The sequence below is a fragment of the Triturus cristatus genome, chromosome 1_1 (genome assembly GCF_964204655.1).
Source record: "Triturus cristatus chromosome 1_1, aTriCri1.1, whole genome shotgun sequence".
NCBI lineage: Eukaryota > Metazoa > Chordata > Amphibia > Caudata > Salamandridae > Triturus > Triturus cristatus.
This window is the reverse complement of record NC_140579.1, coordinates 900,369,598-900,391,070: the sequence shown is the minus strand read 5'-3', so window position 1 is coordinate 900,391,070 and position 21,473 is coordinate 900,369,598. Positions and strand designations below refer to the sequence as shown.

General features: G+C 51.9%; 1 long non-coding RNA gene across 1 annotated transcript in view; it reads left to right on the top strand.

Annotated features, from left to right (window-relative positions):
• The window catches only part of LOC146871258 (uncharacterized), a 224,987-nt gene extending 223,862 nt beyond the window's left edge, over positions 1–1,125 (top strand). Inside the window, exon 3 of the long non-coding RNA XR_014959533.1 lies at positions 990–1,125. This is a non-coding gene — a long non-coding RNA (uncharacterized LOC146871258). The remainder of the gene's footprint in view (positions 1–989) is intronic.
• Positions 1,126–21,473: the final 20,348 nt, after the last annotated feature.

Sequence of the window (21,473 nt, the reverse complement as noted above, 5' to 3'; positions counted from 1 at the left end):
TGGCATTGCTGGATGTCATCCCCCCACAGTACCCCATGCTGTATGGCCGACCAGGGTTTCAGGTGAGTGCTGAGTCCACTAGCACAGACTGTGGCCCTTTTTTGTGACTGTGACTTCTGGCATTGTGTCCAGGTGTGACACACATGCATTGTACTGTAGGGTGGGTCCCAGGGGGGGAATGCCTAATGTCTCCCAGCCGGAGCATGCTGTGGTGCATGTCTGCCGTCCTCACTTGCATTGTGTTTACTGTAACAATCACTGCATGGTGCATGCCACATTCTGCCTGTCTAATCCTCCTGGGAATGTTGCTTCTACAGTCCTCATGTGATTCTGTGGTCACCCCAGTGTGACAGGTGACTGTACCCACAGATGTGTGTTTGTTCAGTGTACCTGTGCTGAGAGTGTCCACATGATGTGTTCGTACCTTGGACATCGGTGTGTGTGTAAGTCCCCTGTCATGTGGGTGGGTGCATATGTGGAGTGTAGCACCCCAGCTGCATGAGGGATGGATATACCCTGCCCATCTGATGTGAACAGGGAGCAGTGCTGTGTGTCTGACGTGCAGAGCCAGCCCCACACCTGTGAGCCCCCCCAGTCTAGTGGCACATGTGCAGAGTGAGGTTTGTAGCTGCATTTGGCAACGGCAGGTGAATATCCTGTGCCTGTGTGTCTCTGTGTACTCTGCTGAGGTAGCGTCAGTGGCCTGTGGCATGTGACTGCTTTGAGGTGCTGCACATAATCCTGGTGTACCTTCTGGTGCACAGTGTGAGTCTGGATCATTTATTGTGTCGTAACCCCTCATGCCACCTGTGTACTTTCAATGGCACGTGGTGCATTTTCCCTTACACAGAGAAAAATGTCCCTATGACAAAGGTGCAATGCTTTGGCTGCATACTATGCCTTGTTGAAACCAGCAAAATTGTTCTAATGTGTGTCTCTGTGACATGTGGCAGGTGTATTGATGTAGTCTCACTTTTTCAACCCCACAGGTAGGCGCCTCTGCCAAGGAGCAGATCTGGAGGGACGCCGTCAGTGCCATGAGGAGGACGGATGGTCGCAAGCGGCGCCTGGCCCAGGTGAGAAAACTCTGGCAGGATATCCGGTGCTGGACGCGGAGGATCGCACGGGTCCTGCTGGGGGACTCACCTGTGGGCCCTAAGAACCATGGGCGTCGCCGTCTGACCCACATCCACAAGCGTGTGCTGGCGGTGGTCTTTCCTGACATGGACAGGCGCTTACGGGAGAAGCAGCAGCAGGAAGGGGGTAGGTACATGTGTGTTTGTTGTGTGTCACCAGCATTTGTAAGTGCGAAGTTGCATGGATACACTGCCAGTGTTTAAATGTGCGGTGCAGGTCCTGTCACCCACAGTATAGCGGTGCTGTCCTTCCTCCCTTCCCCTCCTTGCCATGTGTTCCCTGGTCTGTGTGTAGTCACTCTTTCGCAAGGTCATCTGGGCTGGCAGTTTATCCACATGACCAATGCTTGCAGCATCATGTGTGGGGGTGGTGTGTAACAGGTTTTGGGACCTTGCCTCTGCCCTGTCCAGTTCAGTACTTGTGGGGTCCATGTCAATTGGCACTGATGCTGAGTCCAGACATAGGAGTATGTCTCTGAAGTGTAATGCCTTACAGCAAGCATGTCCTATGTTGTGGCCTGTGACATGATGTGCACGAGTGTGCGATACGCAGTGTGCAGGGATGGTGGCCTGTGTTGCAGTCATTACCATTCAGGACCATGGAATATTGTGGCCACTACTGTCCCCTGGGGCATATTTTGCTAGGTATCATGTGTGTCATCACAATATGTGGACACTCTCAGTGTCTACAGCATAGGATGTGCTCTGTGCCATTGTCCCCTGGCACCATGTATATTTACGTAACGTGTTCTACAAGTGTCCACTGTACAGCCTGACCTAATTTTCCTCGTTCATGCTCACGGTGGCCAGTGCCTGTGTGTCTTGTTACAATTATCTGATGATGGCCATTTGTAAATGAGATCGTTGTACAGGCGCACATGGGGTATTTTGGGTCCAATATGGGTTTCTGGCAGCCCATGTGTATTTCTCCCAGACTAAGAGATGCAAGTGCTTCCTGTGTCTCATCAAATTGTCTCATGTAGGGGGTGGTTGGTGCGGGCAAGGCCTACATGTCGACACCTGATATCTCATTGCTCGGTCTGGCCAGTGTGTGATGTTTGTCTGGACATACACTCAAGGTGCAGTGACCCATTCATGTTGGGCATGTCTTTAAGTATTACCTTTGCAACATGTGTCTCAAGTTCATGGAGATGGTCCCTGTTCATCCCTAGTTACGGCAACGCTGTGTGGTGCAGATGCAGTGCTGGATTGTCCCCAGAGCCTGGCTCCTCTGTCCAAATACATATCATGTCATTTGCAAATGTGTCATGCTCTCCATAGTTTCTCAGTGGCATGGTGGGTGAACCAACTGTGTGTTGCAGGGCCTATATATGTACCTTGTATTGTAGATGTTACTCATCTTTCTTTTCAGGCTATGCACTGTAACCTATGTAGATTTGACTCATGTGACATATGTATACAGGTGTCTGATTAATTCCTGTTTGTTCACCTTGCCCACAGCATCGTCGGGGGACACGGATGGAGACACCGGCACGGACCGTGCGGAGGGACCGAGCACCAGTGCCAGCAGTGACATCTTAGCTGGCACATCGAGTGGAACTGAGGCCGAGGGGAGTGAGCCGGAGGACCTGTCCACTGCCATCACAGAATATGAAGCTGACGGGTCTGAGGCTGAGCTCTCCGAGGGGACGGAGGCTGCTCCAACAGCTGACAGCAGCACAACATCTCTCCCCACCCCCTCCATTGCCATCACCGGCCTCCCACTTGCTCGTGTCCCTTCCTGGCGTGCTAGGTCACCACGTGTCTCCTTCCTGCCAGGCACCGCACCCCCTGCCCCTGTCTCCACTGCTGCCGCCAATGCCGAGTCTGTGGACATCCTGCGGCAGTTGCAGGTTGGTCAGGCTGCGATGCTTAATGTCCTCCATGGCCACAGCCGAGTGCTCAACAACATGGAGGCATACTTGGAGGGCATTTCAGCCTCGCAGGCTGACCAACGCAACTTGCTGCGGTCTATTGACTCGACACTGACTGCAGCAGTGGGTCTCCTGCAGCACTTCGTCCCACCCCCTACCCATGCCCCATCCACACTTCCCACTCCCATGCCTGTCCCACGTACACCCAGACGTCAGCATGCACACACCCCACCAGACACAGGCACCACACCAGCAGGGAAGGACAAGCGCACACCTCCTGGCACGCACACACAGGGTGAAGTAGGCACACCCACTGGGTCGGGGGGCAAACGTAAGACACGCAGCCAGAGTGGGAGTCTGCATTCTCCAAAATCCACTCCCTCCAAATCCACTCCCCTCAGCTCTCCTGGCCACAAATCCAGCAAGGACACCTTCATGGCCGCTCTGTCCCTGAGCCCCACAGTGACACCACCCCGCAAGCGCTCAAAGGAGTCCCCGGTCAGGGTGGTTGAGTCCCCCCCCCTGTCCACACCCTCCCCGGGTAGCACTGAGACCCATCCCTGTGACCCCCCCTCCTTGGGGCCTGTGGTTCCTTCGGGTGCAGGGGAGACGCTGGGCGACCTGGCAGTAGTGTGCAGCGCCGTGCTCCAATCCACCTTTGGCGCTGCCCCACCCCCTGTGTTGGAGTTGTCCGTCCCTGCACCCACAACACCTACCCTTGCCCCTCCTGTCCCTGCGGTGCCTGGTCCTTCCCCCCAACATGATGCCCCCCCCCCCCGTGGAAGACAAAGGAGTCTGACTGTGCAGGCAAGCTAATGGACACACGTACCACTGTGTCCCCCATCCGGATTTGAGTCATGGACTGCCCTATGGGCCTTGTATATATTGACATTTATGATGATTATTACTTACATCCTGCTGAATAAAGCAATTTGTTTTTTCCATGGAACACTACTGTTTATCTGGTATTGCTGTTGGTGGACCTGCTCCATGATTTTGGGTGGTGATAATGTGTTGGGTGTGTGGGAAATGTAGTCTTGTGCTGGTCATAGGGTGGACCCTGGTATCAGTGTGCCATCACAAGCTGTTGGCTAAATTACTTTGTTCATGTAAGCAGTTACTGCATGGTGACATCGTCCCAAGGTGTGTTCCTTCCTCTGTGTAACCTGACATCTTCCCTGCGGGGTGTTTCCAATATGTGGTGCTGAGGTGTGTCTCCATCAGCTGGGTGTGTGACGGACTCCTTCAACTTTGCACATGCATGCTGAGCGATGTCTCCACCTGCATCATTCGTGGCATCCTTGGTGGTCACTGTACTTGTGTATGTAGACTGTTGACATGACTTCATGTGGACATGTTCTTTTTTAGGCGCTATGCATGTGTGTACTCCCAGCCTCGCACACATGTGGTACATGTACTGCAGGGTCTTTGTGCACCTGACTGACATTTGTGGGCATTGTATCTGTGGGTACTCCACCTTTTGCGTTCCATGGGCACTGCTGGGAGGACTCTACACCCACCCCTCCTGTGTCTGGGCACTGCTGGGAGGACTCTGCACACACCCCTCCTCTGTCTGGACACTGCTGGGAGTGATGGGCACCCACCCCTCCTGTGTCTGGGCACTGCTGGGAGGACTCTACACCCACCCCTCCTGTGTCTGGGCACTGCTAGGAGGACTCTGCACACACCCCTCCTGTGTCTGGGCACTGCTGGGAGTGATGGGCACCCACCCCTCCTGTGTCTGGGCACTGCTGGGAGGACTCTACACCCACCCCTCCTGTGTCTGGGCACTGCTGGGAGGACTCTGCACCCACCCCTCCTGCATCTGGGCACTGCTGGGAGGACTCTGCACCCACCCCTCCTGTGTCTGGGCACTGCTGGGAGGACTCTGCACCCACCCCGCCTGTGTCTGGGCACTGCTGGGAGGACTCTGCACCCACCCCTCCTGTGTCTGGGCACTGCTGGGAGGACTCTGCACACACCCATCCTGTGTCTGGGCACTGCTGGGAGTGATAGGCACCCACCCCTCCTGCGTCTGGGCACTGCTGAGAGGACTCTGCACACACCCCTCCTGTGTCTGGGCACTGCTGGGAGTGATAGGCACCCACCCCTCCTGCGTCTGGGCACTGCTGGGAGGACTCTGCACCCACCCCTCCTGTGTCTGGGCACTGCTGGGAGTGATAGGCACCCACCCCTCCTGCGTCTGGGCACTGCTGGGAGGACTCTGCACCCACTCCTCCTGTGTCTGGGCACTGCTGGGAGTGATAGGCCCCCACCCCTCCTGCGTCTGGGCACTGCTGGGAGGACTCTGCACACACCCCTCCTGTGTCTGGGCACTGCTGGGAGTGATAGGCACCCACCCCTCCTGCGTCTGGGCACTGCTGGGAGGACTCTGCACCCACCCCTCCTGTGTCTGGGCACTGCTGGGAGTGATAGGCACCCACCCCTCCTGCGTCTGGGCACTGCTGGGAGGACTCTGCACACACCCCTCCTGTGTCTGGGCACTGCTGGGAGTGATAGGCACCCACCCCTCCTGCGTCTGGGCACTGCTGGGAGGACTCTGCACCCACCCCTCCTGCGTCTGGCCATGTACACTCCATACATACACGGGTGGGGCTACGGTCCATACATACACTGTTGGGGTGGGGGTACGCTCCATACATACGCGGTGGGGGTACGGTCTGTACATACACTGTTGGGGTGGGGGTACGCTCCATACATACGCGGGTGGGGGAACGGTCCGTACATACACTGTTGGGGTGGGGGTACGCTCCATACATACGCGGGTGGGGGTACGGTCCGTACATACACTGTTAGGGTGGGGGTACGCTCCATACATACACGGGTGGGGGTACGGTCCGTACATACACTGTTGGGGTGGGGGTACGCTCCATACATACGCGGGTGAGGGTACGGTCCGTACATACACTGTTGGGGTGGGGGTACGCTCCATACATACGCGGGTGGGGGTACGGTCCGTACATACACTGTTAGGGTGGGGGTACGCTCCATACATACACGGGTGGGGGTACGGTCCGTACATACACTGTTGGGGTGGGGGTACGCTCCATACATACGCGGGTGGGGGTACGGTCCGTACATACACTGTTGGGGTGGGGGTACGCTCCATACATACGCGGGTGGGGGTACGGTCCGTACATACACTGTTGGGGTGGGGGTATGCTCCATACATATGCGGGTGAGGGTACGGTCCGTACATACACTGTTGGGGTGGGGGTACGCTCCATACATACACGGGTGGGGGTACGGTCCGTACATACACTGTTGGGGTGGGGGTGCGCTCCATACATACGCGGGTGAGGGTACGGTCCGTACATACACTGTTGGGGTGGGGGTACGCTCCATACATACGCGGGTGGGGGTACGGTCCGTACATACACTGTTGGGGTGGGGGTATGCTCCATACATACGCGGGTGGGGGTACGGTCCGTACATACACTGTTGGGTTGGGGGTACGCTCCATACATACGCGGGTGAGGGTACGGTCCGTACATACACTGTTGGGGTGGGGGTACGCTCCATACATACACGGGTGGGGGTACGGTCCGTACATACACTGTTGGGGTGGGGTACGCTCCATACATACGCGGGTGGGGGTACGGTCCGTACATACACTGTTGGGTTGGGGGTACGCTCCATACATACGCGGGTGAGGGTACGGTCCGTACATACACTGTTGGGGTGGGAGTACGCTCCATACATACACGGGTGGGGGTACGGTCCGTACATACACTGTTGGGGTGGGGGTACGCTCCATACATACGCGGGTGAGGGTACAGTCCGTACATACACTGTTGGGGTGGGGGTACGCTCCATACATACACGGGTGGGGGTACGGTCCGTACGTACACTGTTGGGGTGGGGGTACGCTCCATACATACGCGGGTGAGGGTACGGTCCGTACGTACCCGTGCCCACACTGTGGAATGCTTGTGCGGCCCGTACCCAGGCCTTTGGCACATGGGTACGGGCCGCACCGCCATTGTTGGGGTGACGTGGGTGTGGGCGTGGTACGACTCGTACCCACGCTCTTAAGGCGTGTGTACGGTACGTACCTGTATTGTTGTGTTGCCGGTTCGCGTCGTCGCCCACTTCTGTTGTGGCGGACGCTGGCGTTGCTGGACATGCCCCCACCCCCTCGAAGTGACCAGGGCCTGGAGGTCAGGTATGTCCAGGGCATGTGTGCTGTGTGACTTGGGTGGGGGTTTTGTGTCCTGCCCCTGCCCCCCCCTTTGCCCCTGGGTGTTGTTCTGACCTTCTGCGGGTGGGGGTACGCTCCATACATACACGGGTGGGGGTACGGTCCGTACATACACTGTTGGGGTGGGGGTACGCTCCATACATACGCGGGTGGGGGAACGGTCCGTACATACACTGTTGGGGTGGGGGTACGCTCCATACATACGCGGGTGGGGGTACGGTCCGTACATACACTGTTAGGGTGGGGGTACGCTCCATACATACACGGGTGGGGGTACGGTCCGTACATACACTGTTGGGGTGGGGGTACGCTCCATACATACGCGGGTGAGGGTACGGTCCGTACATACACTGTTGGGGTGGGGGTACGCTCCATACATACGCGGGTGGGGGTACGGTCCGTACATACACTGTTAGGGTGGGGGTACGCTCCATACATACACGGGTGGGGGTACGGTCCGTACATACACTGTTGGGGTGGGGGTACGCTCCATACATACGCGGGTGGGGGTACGGTCCGTACATACACTGTTGGGGTGGGGGTACGCTCCATACATACGCGGGTGGGGGTACGGTCCGTACATACACTGTTGGGGTGGGGGTATGCTCCATACATACGCAGGTGAGGGTACGGTCCGTACATACACTGTTGGGGTGGGGGTACGCTCCATACATACACGGGTGGGGGTACGGTCCGTACATACACTGTTGGGGTGGGGGTGCGCTCCATACATACGCGGGTGAGGGTACGGTCCGTACATACACTGTTGGGGTGGGGGTACGCTCCATACATACGCGGGTGGGGGTACGGTCCGTACATACACTGTTGGGGTGGGGGTATGCTCCATACATACGCGGGTGGGGGTACGGTCCGTACATACACTGTTGGGTTGGGGGTACGCTCCATACATACGCAGGTGAGGGTACGGTCCGTACATACACTGTTGGGGTGGGGGTACGCTCCATACATACACGGGTGGGGGTACGGTCCGTACATACACTGTTGGGGTGGGGGTACGCTCCATACATACGCGGGTGAGGGTACAGTCCATACATACACTGTTGGGGTGGGGGTACGCTCCATACATACACGGGTGGGGGTACGGTCCGTACGTACACTGTTGGGGTGGGGGTACGCTCCATACATACGCGGGTGAGGGTACGGTCCGTACGTACCCGTGCCCACACTGTGGAATGCTTGTGCGGCCCGTACCCAGGCCTTTGGCACATGGGTACGGGCCGTACCGCCATTGTTGGGGTGACGTGGGTGTGGGCGTGGTACGACTCGTACCCACGCTCTTAAGGCGTGTGTACGGTACGTACCTGTATTGTTGTGTTGCCGGTTCGCGTCGTCGCCCACTTCCGTTGTGGCGGACGCTGGCGTTGCTGGACATGCCCCCACCCCCTCGAAGTGACCAGGGCCTGGAGGTCAGGTATGTCCAGGGCATGTGTGCTGTGTGACTTGGGTGGGGGTTTTGTGTCCTGCCCCTGCCCCCCCCCTTTGCCCCTGGGTGTTGTTCTGACCTTCTGCGGGTGGGGGTACGCTCCATACATACACGGGTGGGGGTACGGTCCGTACATACACTGTTGGGGTGGGGGTATGCTCCATACATACGCGGGTGAGGGTACTGTCCGTACATACACTGTTGGGGTGGGGGTACGCTCCATACATACGCGGGTGGGGGTACGGTCCATACATACACTGTTAGGGTGGGGGTACGCTCCATACATACACGGGTGGGGGTACGGTCCGTACATACACTGTTGGGGTGGGGGAACGCTCCATACATACGCGGGTGGGGGTACGGTCCGTACATACACTGTTGGGGTGGGGGTACGCTCCATACATACGCGGGTGGGGGTACGGTCCGTACATACACTGTTGGGGTGGGGGTATGCTCCATACATACGCGGGTGAGGGTACGGTCCGTACATACACTGTTGGGGTGGGGGTACGCTCCATACATACACGGGTGGGGGTACGGTCCGTACATACACTGTTGGGGTGGGGGTATGCTCCATACATACGCGGGTGGGGGTACGGTCCGTACATACACTGTTGGGTTGGGGGTACGCTCCATACATACGCGGGTGAGGGTACGGTCCGTACATACACTGTTGGGTTGGGGGTACGCTCCATACATACACGGGTGGGGGTACGGTCCGTACATACACTGTTGGGGTGGGGGTACGCTCCATACATACGCGGGTGAGGGTACAGTCCGTACATACACTGTTGGGGTGGGGGTACGCTCCATACATACACGGGTGGGGGTACGGTCCGTACGTACACTGTTGGGGTGGGGGTACGCTCCATACATACGCGGGTGAGGGTACGGTCCGTACGTACCCGTGCCCACACTGTGGAATGCTTGTGCGGCCCGTACCCAGGCCTTTGGCACATGGGTACGGGCCGTACCGCCATTGTTGGGGTGACGTGGGTGTGGGCGTGGTACGACTCGTACCCACGCTCTTAAGGCGTGTGTACGGTACGTACCTGTATTGTTGTGTTGCCGGTTCGCGTCGTCGCCCACTTCCGTTGTGGCGGACGCTGGCGTTGCTGGACATGCCCCCACCCCCTCGAAGTGACCAGGGCCTGGAGGTCAGGTATGTCCAGGGCATGTGTGCTGTGTGACTTGGGTGGGGGTTTTGTGTCCTGCCCCTGCCCCCCCCCCCTTTGCCCCTGGGTGTTGTTCTGACCTTCTGCGGCGTCTGCGGCGGTACCTGTAGAGGAGGTCGACTGCTATGAGGGCCGGGATGACACGTAGGTTCGGGTCCATGTCTGTCCGTCGCGTACAGGTGCTCCTTGTGCGCGTCGTCCTGATTTCCCGGCAGTTTTTGGCTGCCGGAAAATATTCTCCGTGCGGGATGACGTCGGTGCGAATCGTACTTCCTGGTTCGTGGAACGCAGGCTGCATGCGTCCCGACGTCACGTCGGCGCTTTTCCGGATGTCATTTGTATGTTTATTTTCCTCGGTTGGTGTTTTGTACGAATCTTACGGAAATAGTGTTTCCGTGCGAATCGTACTTGCATGTTTGTAAAGTTTTGCAACCGGGTACGAGTCGAACGGAGAAAACCCTCCGACCGACGGTTCGTACCCGGTTTCTCCAGGATCCGAATCGGCACCAGAATGTTAAAACCAACTTCACTAAAAGATGTATTTTATTATTCTGAGTTCAGGCATACTAAACTCGAATTTCTTCCATGTTCCCTGAGTCAGTTAGGATTATAAGATGTAATAATCAAACTGCCCATTCTGGCCTATGGGGAACAGGTAGCCTTGCAATAGTGAAAAACAAAAATGGCTGTAATTTACTATTAGGACATGCCACAAACACCAGGGCATGTCCTACCTTATACTTACAATGCACCCTGCCCTTGGGTCTACCATAGGGGTGTCTGATATGAAGAAAAGGGAAGGTTTAGGGACTGGCAAGTGGGTGCACTTGCCCAGTCAGCATGGCAGTACCAGACTGCACACAGGCTCTGCAATGGCAAGCCTTAGACACACTTTTACAGGCTGCTTCTGTGGGTGGCACAACCAGTGCTGCAAGTCCACCAGCAGCATTTGGATTACCAGCCCTGGGCACTCCTGGTGCACTGTACTGGGGTCTGACAGGTAAACTAAACGAGCCAATCATGGAGTCACTAATCCATACATTAATTTACAATGGAGAGCATATGCACTTTAGCACTGATCAGCAGTGGTAAAGTGCCCAGAGTCATAAAACAGCCAACAACAGGTCACAAAAAATATAGGAGGAAGGCAAAAAGTTCAGGGATGACCCTGCAACAAGGGCCAAGTCCAACACTTAGGAATTCTGGGACTGGGTTATTCCCACCTCCCACAGGGAGTGGTCATATAGGGGGCATAGTGGCCCCTAGGATCAGTAGCCCATTGGCTACTACCCTACACTCCCCTAAATTTAGTAGTTATGGGAGCACCTGGCACCAGAGAAGCAGATCCGGTCAACCTAAGAAGGGAGAGGACACCAAAGAGCAGCAAAAGCAGAGAGGAGAGAAGAAGCGGCTGACCTGGTACTGACGCTGCCGGCCTGTCTGCGTCCATCATCAAAAGCTGCGACTTGCCCTGCAGCTGTTGACTCCAGTAACATGGGAGGACTGCCTACCTTTGAAAAAGGTTCAAGACCGCCTATGAACAGCAGACCTGGTCTGCAGAAACTCCAAAAGAGAAGACTGAGGCCTCCAGAACCAACAAACCCGACAACTGAAGTCACCACTGCGCAAGTCGCCTCTGAAGCGAGTTGAAGTGGGCCACCAGTGTCAACAAGGTCCTCCAGAGCTAGAGTCCATCGTGTTTTCACCCCTCCTGGACTCCCCAATGTCGCCTACAGCCTCTGCCAGCAGGCCCCCCTCAACCGCAGCTGCTGTGGTAAGGAAAAGTCTGTTGCCTTACACCCCTGTACACGTGGGCCTTGGAGAAGAGGACCAAAGGTGGTGTTGACTCCCACCTCTCCAATACCCAAGCTTTGTAAGGTCTGAACCCACTTTTTGGTTCAGCCTTACTAGCCTCTTGGCCAGAGCATGCAGTTTTTCTACAGTGACCAATTTCCATTGGAATACATTGGGCTACTGATGCTCTTTTGCACCCGGCTGCCCTTGTGCTGCCGCCGCTGGTGGTGTACCATTGGTGCTGCCTTGGACCTTGCCCACCACTGACTTTGGCCCTTGGAGATTGGTCTTGTAAGTCGCTGTACTATACCGGTTTGTAGAACTTGTTCTTTCTTCTATAAGATAACATTGCAGAACTCAGAAATTGCTGTGTCCACTTTTTAAAGTAAAAGTAATTTATATTTAAAAATGTACTTAACAGAACCATTTTTCTGATGCCTAAACCTATTTAAAGATGCATGCTATTTTTATAAATTGGCATGGAGCTTCTTCTTGAGTTGTCATTCATCCATCATTGTGTGTATTTGCAAATGTCTTGCACTCCACTACTTTGTGTTTAGCCTAAGGCTACTCGACCACACTACCCACTAATAGAGCACTGTGGGATTGCATAGCCAGCCCCTATCCACTCAGAAGGGAACCCCTGGAGTCTTTGCATAGTATATCAGATTTTTGATATAGCGCATAAAGAACCAGCTTCCTACAGTATCTTTAGCCAACTCTTCCCATTCTTATTGATCACAGTCCTAGGCTCTAGATCATTTGCAGAGCAGTTGCAACAGTGAGACAACTCTCATTGTCTGTCCTCAGTATCTTCTGTGACAAAAACGTTTGAATCTGAAGGAAAATGTGAAAATTAATTTGTTCTAATATACGTACTACACTGCGCATACCATATGTTAAAATTGTATTGCAGGAGTTTGGTAGAGAAATGTACGATGTAAGGAGTGTGCTCTTTAATTTTTTTCTTCTGATGGTATTGAGACTATTGTTATGTGGTCAGTTTTCAGTGCCGATTTTCCACCCCAAACGTAAGGGTGAAATTCTTGAATAGCCACAGACATGATTGAAGTTCCTTCTTAACTGAAACATGAACTTCATTGTCTGTCAAGTCGCATGATGCATAACCAATTACGTTTTCCACATCAACTTGAATCAATACAGCCCCCAATGCTAGATAGCGAGCATTTACTGTGATTGGGTAGAGTCAGCAGGGATCATAGGTATTAAGTATCCTTTAACTCACTAACAAACTCTTAGAATCCAATCGAAGACCTCCTTTGAAATTTTATTCCACTCAAAGCACTTTTCATTAGAAGAGAAGTTAAAGGCTTGGCATGAGCAGCGTAGTCCAAAACGGACAATGAGTAGTACTCACTAAAGCCAATAAAAGATTTCTACCCAGCTTTGTCAACGGGCAGCAGGGTATTAATAACGGCGTTGATTAAACCAGGTCTTGGTTCAATGCTTTTCTCAGACACCACTCGAAATATATAATCTATTAATTATAATCTTATTAAACGAGTTTTGCATGTATAACTAATCAACATTATTAATACTAAAATACACATGGGATTTGGATATTGCATGGCTAAGTAACTCCTATAACTAAAATCTGTACGCATATTAACAATAGTATATATACTGTTCCTAAGGAATCCATATTTTTTAATCTTAAGAATGACCCCGGGCTCGTGCAGAAAGCTTAATGCTTTTTCAAGAATGCAATCCTGTTCCTCTCTCATAGCGGTATATATCAATGTCATCCAGGGACTGGTAAGCACATTTTTGCTGTCAGCCCTTTTTAAGTTTAAGATTCTGAATAAATTGCCACCCATGTATCATTTCCGAACATGATTCTCTGAAACATGGCAGCCTCAAAAGCCAACCCAAACAGTATCCTGATGTTTTGAATGTGCCAATAGGGTATACAAACAAAGTGAGATGTATTGACTCCAGGCCAGAACCAAATGGTGATATGCTGCCACCATGTCGAATTGTAATAATCACTTGGAGCCTCTAACATGACCAACACCTCAGTCATCGGGAAGGGATGCGCATTACTCAAATGACATTGTTCAAATTGTGGAGATAACACAGACACTCAATTCACTATCCTTCTTCAACTAATGGTGGCAACCACAGCAAAGATTCACTGGGTTCAATGATCCCTTTGCCACACAGCACCCTCTGTTTCTTCTCAAGGTCATCCCTTACACAAGATGACACACTTCTTAACTTATGCTTGACCAGTATCCCCCTGTCTTTTACTTTAATTTTATCCGAGACCGGGAAGAATGGAGAATAACAATAACTAGCTCATTCACACACACACAATCATTGGTGGGGCCCATAACACCAACACTCATCCATCTCTCTCACAAGTCTGCACACACAGGAGGGATGAGTAATTCAAGCGCTGGACATGTGGGGGGGAAATACCTTTTATAACCTATAGGGAGAGAAAAGTTGTTTTACAAAATATACATTATTATCCTTCGCCTATAGATCCCTAATCTCAAACATCAAGGCACTCCACCCACTTGGTGAATGGACCATTTCAGTTGGATTGGTTGATGGTGATTTAGAACCAGCTACAACACAATTTAAGACTCAGAATCCTTATTTTCCTTAATGAAACCACAAACTCATATTTCTTGTTAATCAATATTTGTTTATCTAAATTTTCATAATTATTATTATTTGCATTTGTCTTATCAGAGTTTAGAGTTTAGATCAATTCAAATAAATCGCAGAACGTCATATTTACCTAATCTGGCTATTTGAAGTCCTCTAATTCATTGGCTCTGCATAACCAAAATTTGTCGTAAATTGACGGAAAAGCAGGCCAAAGCTCAAAGTCCTCTGCTCAGCGCGCTACAGTCCCAATTTATCAAAGGACCGGAAATCGTGCAAGCATATCTCCATAGCCTGTGGATTTTAGAAAAAGTTTGTAGTCATCAAGTGGTCGGGCAGCATCGGGATCTTCAGCATCATCCGCTGCTGTTGTAGTAGGTAGGTCGGTAGTTAGGTAGGATTTTCCGCTGCTGTTGTACTAGCCTTTTTATAATAAAATAAATCATAGAAGATACAAATTTAAACTTTAGAGCAGTCGTGATTGGCTGGTTGAGATCGTACGACCACTATCCCAAGATTTTCAGTACAGTTCGAGGGGTGAGGTCATTGGTTAACGAAATATCGGCTTGTTCCGGTTTACTTTAAGGTTGATTGTTCCCGTATCTTGGCGAGTATCCCGTTTTGTCTCCTTGACCGGGGACAGTCTGTGCACAGGTCGCTACGAGGTTTAGAAGATCTCTTGCACATGCGCAGCTCACTTCGCGCCTCATTAGACAGTGGCCACTTCTGCGTGTGGCGACAGTGGCCATTTTGAATTTAGGCCCAAACGCCAACTTAAGCGAAACAAACACAAAAGAATAATTAATTCATGGAATTGGTGATCCTAATGTTAACCCCTTGCAAATCCCTCTATATGCTTGTATTTATCTAGCATATAGCGACATTTAAAGCAGTTATATTCACCTTTTTCGATCCTCCTCATGGGTGCAAAATCACAAAGCAACATATATCATGCAGTATTCTATTACTACATATCATATACTATTGTTAATATGCGTACAGATTTTAGTTATAAGAGTTACTTAGCCATGCAATATCCAAATCCCATGTGTATTTTAGTATTAATAATGTTGATTAGTTATACATGCAAAACTCGTTTAATAAGATTATAATTAATAGATTATATACTATTGTTAATATGCGTACAGATTTTAGTTATAGGAGTTACTTAGCCATGCAATATCCAAATCCCATGTGTATTTTAGTATTAATAATGTTGATTAGTTATACATGCAAAACTCGTTTAATAAGATTATAATTAATAGATTATATATTTCGAGTGGTGTCTGAGAAAAGCATTGAACCAAGACCTGGTTTAATCAACGCCGTTATTAATACCCTGCTGCCCGTTGACAAAGCTGGGTAGAAATCTTTTATTGGCTTTAGTGAGTACTACTCATTGTCCGTTTTGGACTACGCTGCTCATGCCAAGCCTTTAACTTCTCTTCTAATGAAAAGTGCTTTGAGTGGAATAAAATTTCAAAGGAGGTCTTCGATTGGATTCTAAGAGTTTGTTAGTGAGTTAAAGGATACTTAATACCTATGATCCCTGCTGACTCTACCCAATCACAGTAAATGCTCGCTATCTAGCATTGGGGGCTGTATTGATTCAAGTTGATGTGGAAAACGTAATTGGTTATGCATCATGCGACTTGACAGACAATGAAGTTCATGTTTCAGTTAAGAAGGAACTTCAATCATGTCTGTGGCTATTCAAGAATTTCACCCTTACGTTTGGGGTGGAAAATCGGCACTGAAAACTGACCACATAACAATAGTCTCAATACCATCAGAAGAAAAAAATTAAAGAGCACACTCCTTACATCGTACATTTCTCTACCAAACTCCTGCAATACAATTTTAACATATGGTATGCGCAGTGTAGTACGTATATTAGAACAAATTAATTTTCACATTTTCCTTCAGATTCAAACGTTTTTGTCACAGAAGATACTGAGGACAGACAATGAGAGTTGTCTCACTGTTGCAACTGCTCTGCAAATGATCTAGAGCCTAGGACTGTGATCAATAAGAATGGGAAGAGTTGGCTAAAGATACTGTAGGAAGCTGGTTCTTTATGCGCTATATCAAAAATCTGATATACTATGCAAAGACTCCAGGGGTTCCCTTCTGAGTGGATAGGGGCTGGCTATGCAATCCCACAGTGCTCTATTAGTGGGTAGTGTGGTCGAGTAGCCTTAGGCTAAACACAAAGTAGTGGAGTGCAAGACATTTGCAAATACACACAATGATGGATGAATGACAACTCAAGAAGAAGCTCCATGCCAATTTATAAAAATAGCATGCATCTTTAAATAGGTTTAGGCATCAGAAAAATGGTTCTGTTAAGTACATTTTTAAATATAAATTACTTTTACTTTAAAAAGTGGACACAGCAATTTCTGAGTTCTGCAATGTTATCTTATAGAAGAAAGAACAAGTTCTACAAACCGGTATAGTACAGCGACTTACAAGACCAATCTCCAAGGGCCAAAGTCAGTGGTGGGCAAGGTCCAAGGCAGCACCAATGGTACACCACCAGCGGCGGCAGCACAAGGGCAGCCGGGTGCAAAAGAGCATCAGTAGCCCAATGTATTCCAATGGAAATTGGTCACTGTAGAAAAACTGCATGCTCTGGCCAAGAGGCTAGTAAGGCTGAACCAAAAAGTGGGTTCAGACCTTACAAAGCTTGGGTATTGGAGAGGTGGGAGTCAACACCACCTTTGGTCCTCTTCTCCAAGGCCCACGTGTACAGGGGTGTAAGGCAACAGACTTTTCCTTACCACAGCAGCTGCGGTTGAGGGGGGCCTGCTGGCAGAGGCTGTAGGCGACATTGGGGAGTCCAGGAGGGGTGAAAACACGATGGACTCTAGCTCTGGAGGACCTTGTTGACACTGGTGGCCCACTTCAACTCGCTTCAGAGGCGACTTGCGCAGTGGTGACTTCAGTTGTCGGGTTTGTTGGTTCTGGAGGCCTCAGTCTTCTCTTTTGGAGTTTCTGCAGACCAGGTCTGCTGTTCATAGGCGGTCTTGAACCTTTTTCAAAGGTAGGCAGTCCTCCCATGTTACTGGAGTCAACAGCTGCAGGGCAAGTCGCAGCTTTTGATGATGGACGCAGACAGGCCGGCAGCGTCAGTACCAGGTCAGCCGCTTCTTCCCTCCTCTCTGCTTTTGCTGCTCTTTGGTGTCCTCTCCCTTCTTAGGTTGACCGGATCTGCTTCTCTGGTGCCAGGTGCTCCCATAACTACTAAATTTAGGGGAGTGTAGGGTAGTAGCCAATGGGCTACTGATCCTAGGGGCCACTATGCCCCCTATATGACCACTCCCTGTGGGAGGTGGGAATAACCCAGTCCCAGAATTCCTAAGTGTTGGACTTGGCCCTTGTTGCAGGGTCATCCCTGAACTTTTTGCCTTCCTCCTATATTTTTTGTGACCTGTTGTTGGCTGTTTTATGACTCTGGGCACTTTACCACTGCTGATCAGTGCTAAAGTGCATATGCTCTCCATTGTAAATTAATGTATGGATTAGTGACTCCATGATTGGCTCGTTTAGTTTACCTGTCAGACCCCAGTACAGTGCACCAGGAGTGCCCAGGGCTGGTAATCCAAATGCTGTTGGTGGACTTGCAGCACTGGTTGTGCCACCCACAGAAGCAGCCTGTAAAAGTGTGTCTAAGGCTTGCCATTGCAGAACCTGTGTGCAGTCTGGTACTGCCATGCTGACTGGGCAAGTGCACCCACTTGCCAGTCCCTAAACCTTCCCTTTTCTTCATATCAGACACCCCTATGGTAGACCCAAGGGCAGGGTGCATTGTAAGTATAAGGTAGGACATGCCCTGGTGTTTGTGGCATGTCCTAATAGTGAATTACAGCCATTTTTGTTTTTCACTATTGCAAGGCTACCTGTTCCCCATAGGCCAGAATGGGCAGTTTGATTATTACATCTTATAATCCTAACTGACTCAGGGAACATGGAAGAAATTCGAGTTTAGTATGCCTGAACTCAGAATGATAAAATACATCTTTTAGTGAAGTTGGTTTTAACATTCTGGTGCCGATTCGGATCCTGGAGAAACCGGGTACGAACCGTCGGTCGGAGGGTTTTCTCCGTCCGACTCGTACCCGGTTGCAAAACTTTACAAACATGCAAGTACGATTCGCACGGAAACACTATTTCCGTAGGATTCGTACAAAACACCAACCGAGGAAAATAAACATACAAATGACATCCGGAAAAGCGCAGACGTGACGTCGGGACGCATGCAGCCTGCGTTCCACGAACCAGGAAGTACGATTCGCACCGACGTCATCCCGCACGGAGAATATTTTCCGGCAGCCAAAAACTGCCGGGAAATCAGGACGACGCGCACAAGGAGCACCTGTACGCGACGGACAGACATTGACCCGAACCTACGTGTCATCCCGGCCCTCATAGCAGTCGACCTCCTCTACAGGTACCGCCGCAGATGCCGCAGAAGGTCAGAACAACACCCAGGGGCAAAGGGGGGGGGCAGGGGCAGGACACAAAACCCCCACCCAAGTCACACAGCACACATGCCCTGGACATACCTGACCTCCAGGCCCTGGTCACTTCGAGGGGGTGGGGGCGTGTCCAGCAACGCCAGCGTCCGCCACAACGGAAGTGGGCGACGACGCGAACCGGCAACACAACAATACAGGTACGTACCGTACACACGCCTTAAGAGCGTGGGTACGAGTCGTACCACGCCCACACCCACGTCACCCCAACAATGGCGGTACGGCCCGTACCCATGTGCCAAAGGCCTGGGTACGGGCCGCACAAGCATTCCACAGTGTGGGCACGGGTACGTACGAACCGTACCCTCACCCGCGTATGTATGGAGCGTACCCCCACCCCAACAGTGTATGTACGGACCGTACCCCCACCCGTGTATGTATGGAGCGTACCCCCACCCCAACAGTGTATGTATGGACCGTACCCTCACCCGCGTATGTATGGAGCGTACCCCCACCCCAACAGTGTATGTACGGACCGTACCCTCACCCGCGTATGTATGGAGCGTACCCCCACCCCAACAGTGTATGTACGGACCGTACCCCCACCCGCATATGTATGGAGCGTACCCCCACCCCAACAGTGTATGTACGGACCATACCCCCACCCGTGTATGTATGGAGCGTACCCCCACCCCAACAGTGTATGTACGGACCGTACCCTCACCCGCGTATGTATGGAGCATACCCCCTCCCCAACAGTGTATGTACGGACCGTACCCCCACCCGTGTATGTATGGAGCGTACCCCCACCCCAACAGTGTATGTACGGACCGTACCCTCACCCGCGTATGTATGGAGCATACCCCCACCCCAACAGTGTATGTACGGACCGTGCCCCCACCCGCGTATGTATGGAGCGTACCCCCACCCCAACAGTGTATGTACGGACCGTACCCCCACCCGTGTATGTATGGAGCGTACCCCCACCCCAACAGTGTATGTACAGACCGTACCCTCACCCGCGTATGTATGGAGCGTACCCCCACCCCAACAGTGTATGTACGGACCGTACCCCCACCCGCGTATGTATGGAGCGTACCCCCACCCCAACAGTGTATGTACGGACCGTTCCCCCACCCGCGTATGTATGGAGCGTACCCCCACCCCAACAGTGTATGTACAGACCGTACCCCCACCCGCGTATGTATGGAGCGTACCCCCACCCAAACAGTGTATGTATGGACCGTAGCCCCACCCGTGTATGTATGGAGTGTACATGGCCAGACGCAGGAGGGGTGGGTGCAGAGTCCTCCCAGCAGTGCCCAGACGCAGGAGGGGTGGGTGCCTATCACTCCCAGCAGTGCCCAGACACAGGAGGGGTGTGTGCAGAGTCCTCTCAGCAGTGCCCAGACGCAGGAGGGGTGGGTGCCTATCACTCCCAGCAGTGCCCAGACACAGGAGGGGTGGGTGCAGAGTCCTCCCAGCAGTGCCCAGACACAGGAGGGGTGGGTGCAGAGTCCTCCCAGCAGTGCCCAGACACAGGAGGGGTGGGTGCAGAGTCCTCCCAGCAGTGCCCAGATGCAGGAGGGGTGGGTGCAGAGTCCTCCCAGCAGTGCCCAGATGCAGGAGGGGTGGGTGCAGAGTCCTCCCAGCAGTGCCCAGACACAGGAGGGGTGGGTGTAGAGTCCTCCCAGCAGTGCCCAGACACAGGAGGGGTGGGTGCCCATCACTCCCAGCAGTGCCCAGACACAGGAGGGGTGTGTGCAGAGTCCTCCTAGCAGTGCCCAGACACAGGAGGGGTGGGTGTAGAGTCCTCCCAGCAGTGCCCAGACACAGGAGGGGTGGGTGCCCATCACTCCCAGCAGTGTCCAGACAGAGGAGGGGTGTGTGCAGAGTCCTCCCAGCAGTGCCCAGACACAGGAGGGGTGGGTGTAGAGTCCTCCCAGCAGTGCCCATGAAACGCAAAAGGTGGAGTACCCACAGATACAAGTTCCGGGACCCAGCCGTTACTTTACTTGACATCGCGTTTCATTTCCAAATCAGTGGACTTATGCCCGACTTTGACTTCCCCCTTGAGGCGATGACTACTTTGCTTCTACTCCGCCTCTAAGCCTATTTCTAACTCAACTACAAGAGTTTTATGCCCGTAATTTATGAATCTCGGGGGCAGCTGCTCTTATCCGGATTTGTCCTAAACCTCCTCTAGAGACGATCTTCGACCTCTGGTCTAATCACTGTGCACTATTTACGACGAGGCTGACTCGTAAGATTATCGTTTCCACTGGCCCTGTTACTTTTTTGTCCCTCTATTTGGTCCATCGGAACATTCTCGGCTACTCCCTTATTCAGTAGAGTTCGCCTTGAGTTCGCTCTGGGTTGCCAAGAAGCCCCATCTTTAAGTCTTTTTGTCCATGTCGCCTTAATGTACTCAACAAGATTCCACTGATGAAAACATAGATTATTGTTTTATTCATCTACTTTTGAGCCCTGATGAAGGAATTAGTGGACTCTTTGGTCCACCCCGAAACGCTCGTCGGCGCTTTGTGGTTTTTTCACTACAAATATGAATAACGTTTGCTACTATTGAGAAAGGGTTTTTTTCTTTCCTTTAGGTGGTGTGTTTTCATGTTGTTTTTTATTTATGTCTCATGTCTAGTATGGTTACATATTATGTTGATTTTGTGCTATTTTTATGTATAAATATGTGCTTTTG